The sequence below is a fragment of the Netta rufina genome (genome assembly GCF_964035555.1).
Source record: "Netta rufina genome assembly, chromosome: Z".
Classification (NCBI taxonomy): domain Eukaryota; kingdom Metazoa; phylum Chordata; class Aves; order Anseriformes; family Anatidae; genus Netta; species Netta rufina.
Window position 1 is genome coordinate 61873543 of NC_140126.1, and position 11075 is coordinate 61884617.

Sequence of the window (11075 nt, forward strand, 5' to 3'; positions counted from 1 at the left end):
TTCCAGGCAGTTAATTTATTTACTTTTAAACAGTTTGCTAACATCCATCTTCTACGGGTATGCCTCATTGCTATGGAAAGTCAGTTTAAAGAAATCCATCATCTTCACTGGGCTCAGGTCATAAAAGAATTTCATACTAACATTAACTATATTTACTTCTAAATAACCCTGAAAAATAAACAGCTTCCTTTTTATAGACTGAAAACCTCAGAAGAGATGCATAACGTATACAGTTGTGGAGCACTGAATACATCCTTTAACTTTGGAACAGTAATCCAAGTGTTTTGTTCCTTACAATTCACTTTAAGCAGTTGCTGGTAACTGTTTATGTATCTTGTGGAAGCAATCTGGCGTGTTAAGTAGGAGTGTGCATACCTATTCATTGTATCATTGCAGGTACAGTACAGTGCAAGACTCATTCATTCAGAATGTAATTATGCTGGAGTTTCCTAGAGCCACTCCTCTGGATCTCAGCAGTAGGTCTAAGCAGGATTTTCCAGCTTTACCCACCCAACTCTGGGCTGACAAATTTTATCTGAACTATGAACAGGGATCTCAGGGAGCTTTTTCTTCTTACTCGCTCACTCTTCTTACTCGCTCACTCTCCCAGCTGACTGAGAGCATCATAAACCCGAGTCTCCAGGAGATATAAACTGCCTGCTCTTTTGCATTGTGTCTTAAACCTAGAAGGTGCTTAGGGAAGGGAGGTTGGTGTAAGGAGTACCCATTAATCAGAGCAGTTGACTAGCTCATTTTGCTGGGGAAGACAACAGCGTACTCCATCAGCACAGACAAATTTTAGTTCATGATAACATTTCTTGTACAGTTCACGTATTTACAGAGCTAGCAGAAAGAATTTTTTGTTGCTGTTGCAGATTATCTGCTGTGCTGTTGGTGCTTTATTGTCTACAGTAAGGAGAGGTGATAGTTACTAGAGTTAGTTATGTGGAGACTTACAAAGGAGAAGAAGTTAGCATTTCTGACCCCAAGTAGTCTGTAACATTCACCATTTTAGAAACATTAGGAATATAGGCGTATTGGCCGCGATGTTACTACATGCAGTTCAGTTTGCGGGGCGAAGTTACCCCAATTAAATCCTACGAGTGTAACTTTTAGTTCGGACACTAGAGGGAGCGTGGTGCTTCAATACAACTCGCTGCGCCGCCTACGTTTACGGATAGCCCAACACTAGCAACGCAATTCGTACCCAAAAGAAAACTATAAAAAGGTAAAGCGCGGGTCACATCAAAGGGATTTTATACACGCTGGTATTGCTTAGCCGATAGATTTAGCCACATGATGGCACTTTTCTGGCTACACAGGCATGTAATGCATATGTACTGGAAACTACCAAAAAAAAAAAAAAAAAAAAGTTCTGAACACAGGTAAGGGAGCAGGGAAGCTAAACAGTCTATTAAAAATCATGAATTTTAAGTGTGGGAAATATTGCTGAATGTGTGCAGAAAGAGCTCCGTCCACTGGGTGTGTGTTATGCTGGCACTGTATTAATCAGAATAAAATACACTCACAAGTAATTACACTTTCAGAGATCGCCTGTTTCATTTTCATACTGCTCAGCACAAGAGCAAATATTCCTGCAGGGAAAGGACCGGAGCAATTGGCTGTCTATTACCAAGAGAATACTTCTGGATGTGATTTGTCTGTGCTGCACTTGACAGCGGAAGGGAGCAGTTTTCTCAGAGGGATGAGCACCGAGTCACTGTGTGGTTGCTGTTCCTGAGGAAGTAACAGATGGAGCTCTTAATCTTCTGTGAGCTTTGGTTCATCCTCAATATTTCAGTTGTTGTCGCTACACGATGGGATCAGGCTCCCACCTGGGAGAAGGGAGAGAAGTCTTTCAGGACAAGAGTGCTGCTGCCAGCACAGTGCAGTGCACAGAGAGCCCTGCAGAAAGGAGTTAATGTGCTGTCTGCTGAGCGCTGTGCACCCTCACTCGCTGGTTCCCACATTTTTATTTGGGTGCCTGGGGGCATGTTTCTGTACCGCCCAGTGAGTTTAGGATACAATTTGTTAGGGGAATGCATGCAAACTAACAGCACAAATACCCAGCTTAGTCAAGTGTGCATACACTTCTGGAAACCTCTGGTTCAGACTGGAAATACTCAGACACTTAGACAGGAACTAACCTAGTCATCCTTACGCCATCAAATATATTTGCATAATCCCTAATGTAGTGATATCTGTCTAACACAGAATGGTTTTGTGTACTTGGCTATAACTGAGTCTAGGAGAATTTGGTTCTTTTTTGGTACTTGTTCTGGATTCTTCCTTGATCCATATCAGCTTTGGCCTTTTGGGTTCTGTATTTTTCTGTGCCCTCTTCAGATCAGGGGCTATTCAAAACAAAACAAAACAACAACAACAAAAAAGGACTGTACTCTTGAATTTGCCTGGATTTGCCTGGAAGCTAGTGTTTACATGTCCCTAAGTAGGGTCAGGCCCTGAGGTACTTCTTATAGCATAATTTGTTCTTCAGGTAGCTAACATACCTTGTTATCAAGTCAGGATCTTTTATAGCTTCCTTGTTTTGGTGCACACACTGTGATTAGAATCAGCAAAAAGCTCACACTTAAGAACAATAAATAACATTGCAGTTTCCTCAACAGATTTTTTTTTTTTTTCTGGAAAGCACAACATAAAGTGCATTAAAGTGAAAGTGTGTCACTTTTATATTTTTTAAACCAAACTTGACCCTGTAAAAGGGATCAAAATACAAAGAGCCACTCAAAATGCAAAGGAATTCATTAGGTTCCCTTAACACTTGAAAATAATTTGTTCCAAAAGTCACAGAGCTATCAGAAAATAGCATCAGTCTGAAAGTAGGTATGAGCGTAAAGCATTACCACTGTTAATCACAGCAGGGTGATGTTAGGTGGAAATTTGGATGGAGTAGGTGTCAAGCCACAAATCAATAGCAGGTGTCAAAGTGATTTTTAAATGAGTGAGTCATATTGCAAGAGTAACAGCAGGATATCCAGTTTCCAAGCTCAGCTAGACAAGGTTTAAAGTGGTTGAAACTGATAACGAAAAAAGTGAGTCGAAAAGGAAGATCAAGTCTACTTTATGTTGTCTCATAATAAGCAGTGTGAACCAGCAAATATTTGTCTTAACTCTTTTACTGACATAGCAGGCTTTTTAGACCAGCAAAATTTGCCAGCCACCCCCAAGCATTGGCCTGTGACATTGAATATATATTTTTTTCTGTTATGCTTCTTTGTTTACAGCAGGTGAATTCTTTCTGTAAAAGGTGAATTTTCGTGTGGTGTACTATACAAAAGTGATGTATGTTATAAAACCATGCGTTCAACTAACAAGTTAGATAACTGGAAGCATTAAAAAAAAAAAAAAAAAAAAAAAAAAAAAAAAAACAACTTATGGTTGTATGTATTGTTGATACCATAAGCCTTTTAATGCCTTTCAGAATGTTTTCTACTGAAAAGTAAAAGTGATTATATTGATTCCTTTATCTGCATGTGGTGATTTTATCCAGCTCCACCACAACCACTCTCTCCCTCTCCCTCCTCAAAGGAAAAGGGGGAGAAAATACAATGCAAAGGGCTCAGGGGTTGAGATAAGGATGGGGAGATCACTCAAAAATTATCATCATGGGCAAAACAGACTCAGAATTTCTAGGTTGGAAGAGACCTCAAGATCATCGAGTCCCAATAATTTATTAGCTATTACTAACATGCTAGAGCAGTGAGAAACAAAACAAAACAAAACAAAAAAAAAAAAACAAAAAAAAAAAACACCTTCCTTCCATTCACCTTCTTCTTTCCCCTTTCCCTCTAGTGGTGCAGGGGAGTGGGGAATGGGGGCTGTGGTCAGTCCCTAACGCTTTGTCTCCTCCACTCCCTCACAGTCCCTCTCTGCCCTTGCTCCAACATGGGGTCCCTCTGATTCCTTTAAGTGGTATATTCTTTATTGCAGCGCTGGATGCACGGGGGATCTCTCCACCTATCGTGCATACCTAAAGCGGAAAGCAGTCTTGAATTTATACAATCAATCTATCAATATTCTACAAGCACCTATACATATGCATTACCTATCCCCGCCTTCCCTCGCTTCTCATGCTAATTAGCCTTTTGGCACCTTGCGCCTGCGTAGAGCCTTCCAAGAATTGTGGGCAGGGGTCTTTGGGATGTGGGCAGGGGTCTTTGGGAGGAAGACCCCGAGTCTTCCTCACAGTGTACTTTTCACCTTTGGTCAGGAATCTGCTGAATTGGCAGGTTTCTTAATTGCAAGAGCTGGTTGTTGCTAATTCTTCCGTTTGTTGTATCTTTATAATGAATTCCAATGTCCAGTTTTGAGATTTATAGTCCTTACATTTGTTTCTCTGTCCGTCTGCCGCTTCCTTATCATGAGTTCCAGTGTCTTGTTTTGAGATATACAGTCCATGTCTGGGGATTGTCCTTGCCTCCCCAATGCCTCCCCAATACCTCCTTAATCACCTCCCAGGGATGCTGTCCTTCCCCAGCTGAGCGTGGGGGGCTGCCCACAGGCAGCAGCTCTTCAAGTACTGCTCCCACACGGCTCCGTCCCACGGGGTCCATCCATCCCCCAGGAGCAAACTGCTCCAGCACGGGTCCCCCATGGGTGGGTAGCAGCTCCCCCCAGACCCCCTGCTCCTGCGTGGGCTCCTCTCCACGGGCTGCAGCTCCGGCCCGGGGCCTGCTCCTGCAGGGGCTCTCCATGGGCCGCAGCCTCCTCCAGGCCACATCCACCTGCTCCAGTGGGGGCTCCTCCACCCATGGGGGGGCTGCAGCGTGGAGATCTGCTCCATGTGGGACCCATGGGCTGCAGGGGGACAGCCTGCTCCACCAGGGGCCTCTCCCTGCACAGCCTGCAGGGGAACTGCTGCTGCCTGCCTGCAGCACCTCCTGCCCTCCTGCTGCACTGCCCGTGGGGCCTGCAGGGCTGCTTCTCACCCCCCTCTCTCTCCCAGCTGCTGTTGCCCAGCAGTTTTTTTTTTTTTTTTTTTTTTTTTTTACCCTTTCTTGAATCTGCTCTCACAATGGCACAAAAAAACTCACTTACCGGCTGTGCTCTGGCCAGCAGTGGGTCCCTTTGGAGCCAGCTGAAACTGTCTCTGATCTGGCATGGAGCAGTCACCGCTGCAGCCCCCTGCTACCAAAAACTTGCCCTATAAACCCAATATACCGTAGAAATAGCAAGTAATATTATTCCCCATTCTAACTTGCCTTTGCATGTGTTCTTTTCTGTGAGCCTCGTTAGCAAGTGGGTTTTTTCTTGCCATTAAATCCAATGTTTTCCAGACTCAGAACTTGAAAAGCAGCTTTCATGGTGTGATGTTGAGGATCATCATATTGTGCAGTTAGCAGTGGATGTATTCTTATGAACTAATTAGAAATGTAAATGTAAATGTTTTTATAGCTTTTGACAACAGCCCACATTACAGGAGGTCTCTTGTCCCCATTCTGGTAACAAACACTAATTTTGCCATTTGTTGCACATACCACTCAATTAAGTGGAAAATCCATGCTGGGAGCATAAGCAGAGCATTATGGAAGCTCTCCATTTGACTCCACAAGAGACTCAGGGTTTGAGGATGACTGAAGACCTGAGTTGTCAGGGCTTAGTGGACTGCTGAGCTGGTATGTAGTAACATATTAGTATAACAAATTCATTAAGCAGAAACTAGTTGCACGTGCACATCTACAGTTTTGAAAATGTATCCCATGGAGAGTTGTTGGGGACATGCCAGCAAAAGATTGCTCCTGTAGCACAGCCCTAAATTTCACCCTAAATGTCTCTTCATCAGAAATTCATTAACTTGATCTCCATGAAGGACAGAAAAAAAAAAAAAAAAAAAAAAAAAAAAAAAAAAGGAAGAAAATAAAACCACATGGAATAAAATAAGAGGTAAAGAGACTGAAAAATAAACCTCTGTTGCATTCTCTGGAAATCAGATGCATATGGGCACTCCTACCATGTTATGAGTAAATAGATTCTACAGATGAGCTGAATCTTTACTGAATGCATGGAAGACTTGAAGTCTCTCCTGAGAAAAACTGATTCAATGCAGTTGCTTCCTGAGCTAATGGCCATATTGAGCTCTAGGACAGCCAAAAATTCCAAGAGGTTCTGCTGTTACAATAAATCCAGGCAGCTCCTTTACTGAACAGCAAAGACAGGCTACATTTAAGCTGTGTCTCCTGAAGTCACCTCTTCTCTCGAGCTGCCTCCAGGCACATTCCAGAGTTCTTATTTCTGATTTCTACATTTTATTATGTGAGTTTCTCAGCTCCAGTTTTGAAGTAAAGTGTAGGTTGCAGTGCTGTAGGATACTAGTGCTGTAAGATTAAACACACCTTACTTAGACAAAGCTGAAGACCTGTGCTTACTGTAGGCAGTAGACCTTATCACAGTGAAGATGGTAAGTTAACCTTAATGAAATCTAAGTGTCTGATCACAGCCCTTTCTCCCAGAAAAGTGCTGAGCTTTTCTTTCCACTTTTCCTTAATAGTTTCTTTTTTGATGGCATATGAAATACACCTTTGGGAGTGTCTGTACCGTTGAAATCAAAGTAAGCAGCATATGATTGAGACAGATAACTTTCAAGTTGGGCAGAGACTCACCTTAGTTCCAAGCATGAGATCATTTTTTCTGTTGCTGAATTATCAAGATCCTTGAGATACAGAACCAGCTTTTTTGAAAGTAGCAGCTGATCTCATGTCACATCCTGGGACCAATGCGCTTACTTCCCCTCGGCTCAAAGCACTGCCTCAATGTGTTCTACTGCTGCACTCTCTTAGCAGGCCTAGCAGATGATGCACAGCTGTAGATCCTGACTCTCAACAAAATAAAACCAAACCCCAGACAAAACAAGGAAACCACAGTACCTCAAATCCAAACAGTGAAGTAAACTGTGAGCATCAGCTAAGCACTTCAGTACTGGGGAACGACTGTCTTCTTGTGTCATGGGATCCCTTAATTTGACAGTAGTGTATTTGGAACATCAACAGCCAGGGAACTTTCTCCTCAAGACACAAGCCAAGCCCAGCTACTGAAATTGGTTCTTCAGATTAAGGGAGACTATTCTGCTCAAGGGAGCCAAATAACTTCTAAGAGCTATTCCAAAACGGATCAGAAGTCCCTTGCCATTCCCGTACAAGAATGGAAGGGTTGGTGTTGTAATATGGGCTGATTTATTCCATCTATGATATCATACTCTCTGAATTAAAAAAAAACTGACACAACACAAATGTTAAAATATTCTTCATCTGCTACTAGCTGTGGCTTGGCCAGAAGAGTTAAAGATAAATGAATTCTGAAAAACTTAATATAAAATGTTCTGCAAAGGCTGTTACAAATGAAGGGCTCTAAATTACCGTGTATAAGAACTAGTGGGGTTGCCAGCAGGAAACAGAGAACAAGTGGGTGAAAAGCCAACAATGTTCTCTCAGAACAACCTGCAAGTACAGAATAATACTTCAGAATAATACTGCCCAGAAATGTCTTTGTAGCATACAAAACAGACAGAAGAAAAAAAAGGAGGACATAAAGGAAAAAAGATACATTGTAAAAAGCTGCCCTTCATTTCAGCTCATACCTATGTGCATAATAAAACAAACAAACAACAACAAAAAAATCTAAATATTTAATACAAACTGGAATAGGAATTATTTTGTCATGAAGCCAACAGGAAGTATGATTTTAAAATCCAGCACTAAGGTTTTTAAAGTAGAAAGTAGAACATCTTACAAGTGATGGTAACATCACTTTATATCTAAATCACAGTAACTGTAGGAAGCTCCACCTTTGTCCTCCACCTACAGCAGCAAGACTTTCCCACAGGAGAGGACAACAAATAGCAAACAGGTTTTGGTTGCTTGGGAAAATTGGGCAAGTAACTTACCTCTTTAACTCCATTATTCGTAATTGTTAAAGTCTGCTGCTTTGCTTGATAGTGTGTAATTATGGGACATCCCAAAGCTATGAGCTGACTCTTTTCAATTTGCTCCCTAATGGAAGTAAATGCCATAGGGGATGTTTCTCCAGAAACTAGTGAGTAGAACGTTGCTAGATCATTAGAAGATATGATTCAGTTCCTGTATTTCCCAAACTCACGAGGAAAAGCTGATACTGATTCAGGGATTCCTACCTATAAATATCAGCTTTAAAATTGGAAGATAGTACTCTAAATAATAAAACTGGGTACTGAGGGGAAACAAACAAACAAACAAAAAAAAGGTCACTTGAGCAATTGTGGTTTTAACACTAAGATATCTTGATTGGTGACATAGACCGAGCGATAATGTAATAGAGATATCTTTTAGACGTGGCCTCTAAGGAGATACAACTACTATATCTTCATAGAAGGAAAATAAATCACATGGTAAACTAGAATATATAACGCTATAGATATTAATGTCAAAACTGCAATGCAACTTCAGATATTGTATGCAAACTCAAGTACCAATAATAATTCAGTATGGATTAGTTTTCAGAACTTCTTTCTTCATAAGAACAAATGCAAGATTAAAACAATCAAACAAAAAAAAAAATCAAAAAAACAACCAATCCACCAAAAAAAAACCTAACTGCATCACTTAGTCTAGATAAACTGTCCAAGTAGTATCCACAGTGTGCTTTTGGGTAACAAGATTTTCACCATAGCAAACTTTCTTCTCCCAGAAAGTTTCATTTATGTGAAAACCATGAAAATAAGGTATTATGGAACTTTTCTGGACAACTGTAATCTCCTTTGACAGTTGTTTTATCCAGAGCACAGATGTTTGCCTCTTAACCATGAATGTTGGCTGACCTGCCCAAATCCCAATGAAAAACAGTTTTAAAAAATAAGCTTTTTCTGCAAATGGTTATGCAAACTGGAATCTTGATTTCACATTAAAGTATACCCTCTGTCACACATTCAAAAGCATCTTTTTTAAAAAAAAGAAAAAAAGGAAAAAAAAGGTCAGAGGTACATGTACTGAAATCACAGATAAATATTTGCTATACTGATGAGGGTATAGATTATATCCAAGGCAATATTAGCAACTAAATCAAGACGTAGATTGTTCTTTCAGATTTCAAATGACTTAGGGGGGGGAAGGGGGGAGGAAGGGGGGAAAACAGGAAACTGCTATTTAGGTCTGCTTTTTTCATTAGGTGAAGTGGGTAACATATTCCATCTAACCTTCTCCATAGACATGTACACAATGTACTATAATCCTGGGGCAAAAGGAGCAGGGAGGGAAGAGATGTAGCTGAAAAGCTGCTATTTGTGCTGCTTGGAAGGCAGGAAGAACACATGAAGCCAAAGGAAAGCTACGGTAGCAGGTCACCGGGTGATGAATGCCTATCAAAGATCATCATCCAAGCCTGCAGAGCGTGCAGTTTACTGACCAGGATGGACTTACAGGTACAGCATGAATATTTCTCTGCTAGGCCATGGAAACAAACACGTTCCAGTTTCTCAAGGAGTTCCACGCACAGGTCCAGTTTACCTTTCCGTAGTCACACTATCACTGGTACGCCAGGAGCTGCGGGTTGCTGGAAAACAGCTGAAGCCAACTGTCATCAAAATGAGATCACTGCTTCCCTGGGACAATACAATCTTTTTTTAGGGGGAGATGTGAGAAAACAATTGGCCATCTCCTCATTCCTTTATTTTACAGGAATTTAGTTTAAGGGAGGGGCTGAATCTTTTTTTAGAAGAGACATGATTTGGTGTTCTCCTAAATAAAAACAGTTCCTGAAAGCTTCCAGACTCCGGCTGATAATCTCTGTACCTTCCAAAGGGAGACACGTTTTTAGAGAGCTTAAAGACAAGAACAATGCTTATTATCTTACCCAATTGTGTCCTTTTGTTTGCCCATGCATACACACACATACATACAAATGTAGTTAAGGGATGGGCAGAAGTTGTAATGAATCGCTGCTAAGACAACACACACAAAGTGGACACAATAACCCTGCTGTATCTTGTTTTCTTTGTATGGCTGAGATAACAGTTGTTTGATGTAGCTTGTCAAAGGCTTGCAAGGTCTCACCACTTATTCAGCTCCTCTAAAGGGCTGTAACATTAGTTTTAACTTCCACAAATCCAGCAACACACTTCAGTGGCATCAGGTACCACAGATTAACTACACATTAAAAGGACATTACAAATATGAAACTCCTAAGATACTGAGACTTGAAAGCCTGGTGTAAAATGAATCCATGGCGATTAGTTTTATATATATTTATATATATATATATATATAATATATATATATATATATTTTTGTAATTTTTACACTATTAAAATAGTGATGCATCCGTTTTGATGCATACAATAATGACATTATTTATAACTAAACAGTACTACTGTAACCTTTTCATTTTTAAACCTAGCTAGACAAGGAATATGTCAAAATTGTGCTAGAGGGCTGATGCAGGGATAACAGGTATATTAGAAAGAAAAGTGGCATCAATTTATTTCTGAAATTTTATACTAGAAGCCACTATTTATGTAATCTTGCAGGAAAAAATGAATGAACTGCAAAATTGCACAGCTTAAGTACTATGCCATGTTATTTATAAAAGTAGGTCTTTGGAAATTCAGTTCAATTAGTTTCTTTAATAATTACAGAAGTCAATTATTCATAAGTGAAAATGAATGCCAGAAAGGAACAATTTTTACAACATCTCAGAATAATGTAACTAGACTGTGAGCTAGGTGTATCTTCTCCCTGTTGCCAAGTTTTTATGTGTATAACCAAACCTCCAAGAACTTTTTCTAAAATGTGTATGGCCAGACGATGCAGCTGGCGATAATGCAACTGAATACTTTACTCCATTACTGACAATGCAAATAGTTCAACTGCAGTATGACTCACACACATTTAAATAGGTGTTTGTTAACAACATACAAAGAGCATTTAGGCAATTTTTGACCCAGGAAAAAATCGTATTTGAACAGTCAAAATATTCTGGGTCATGGCTGAAAAAAATCTTTTGTGGTTTATACAGCAAATGTGTGCAATGTGCCTGGCTCTACACAAAGTCCTGTCTTCCCTTCAGTACCTGTCACCATTCTTTATAAA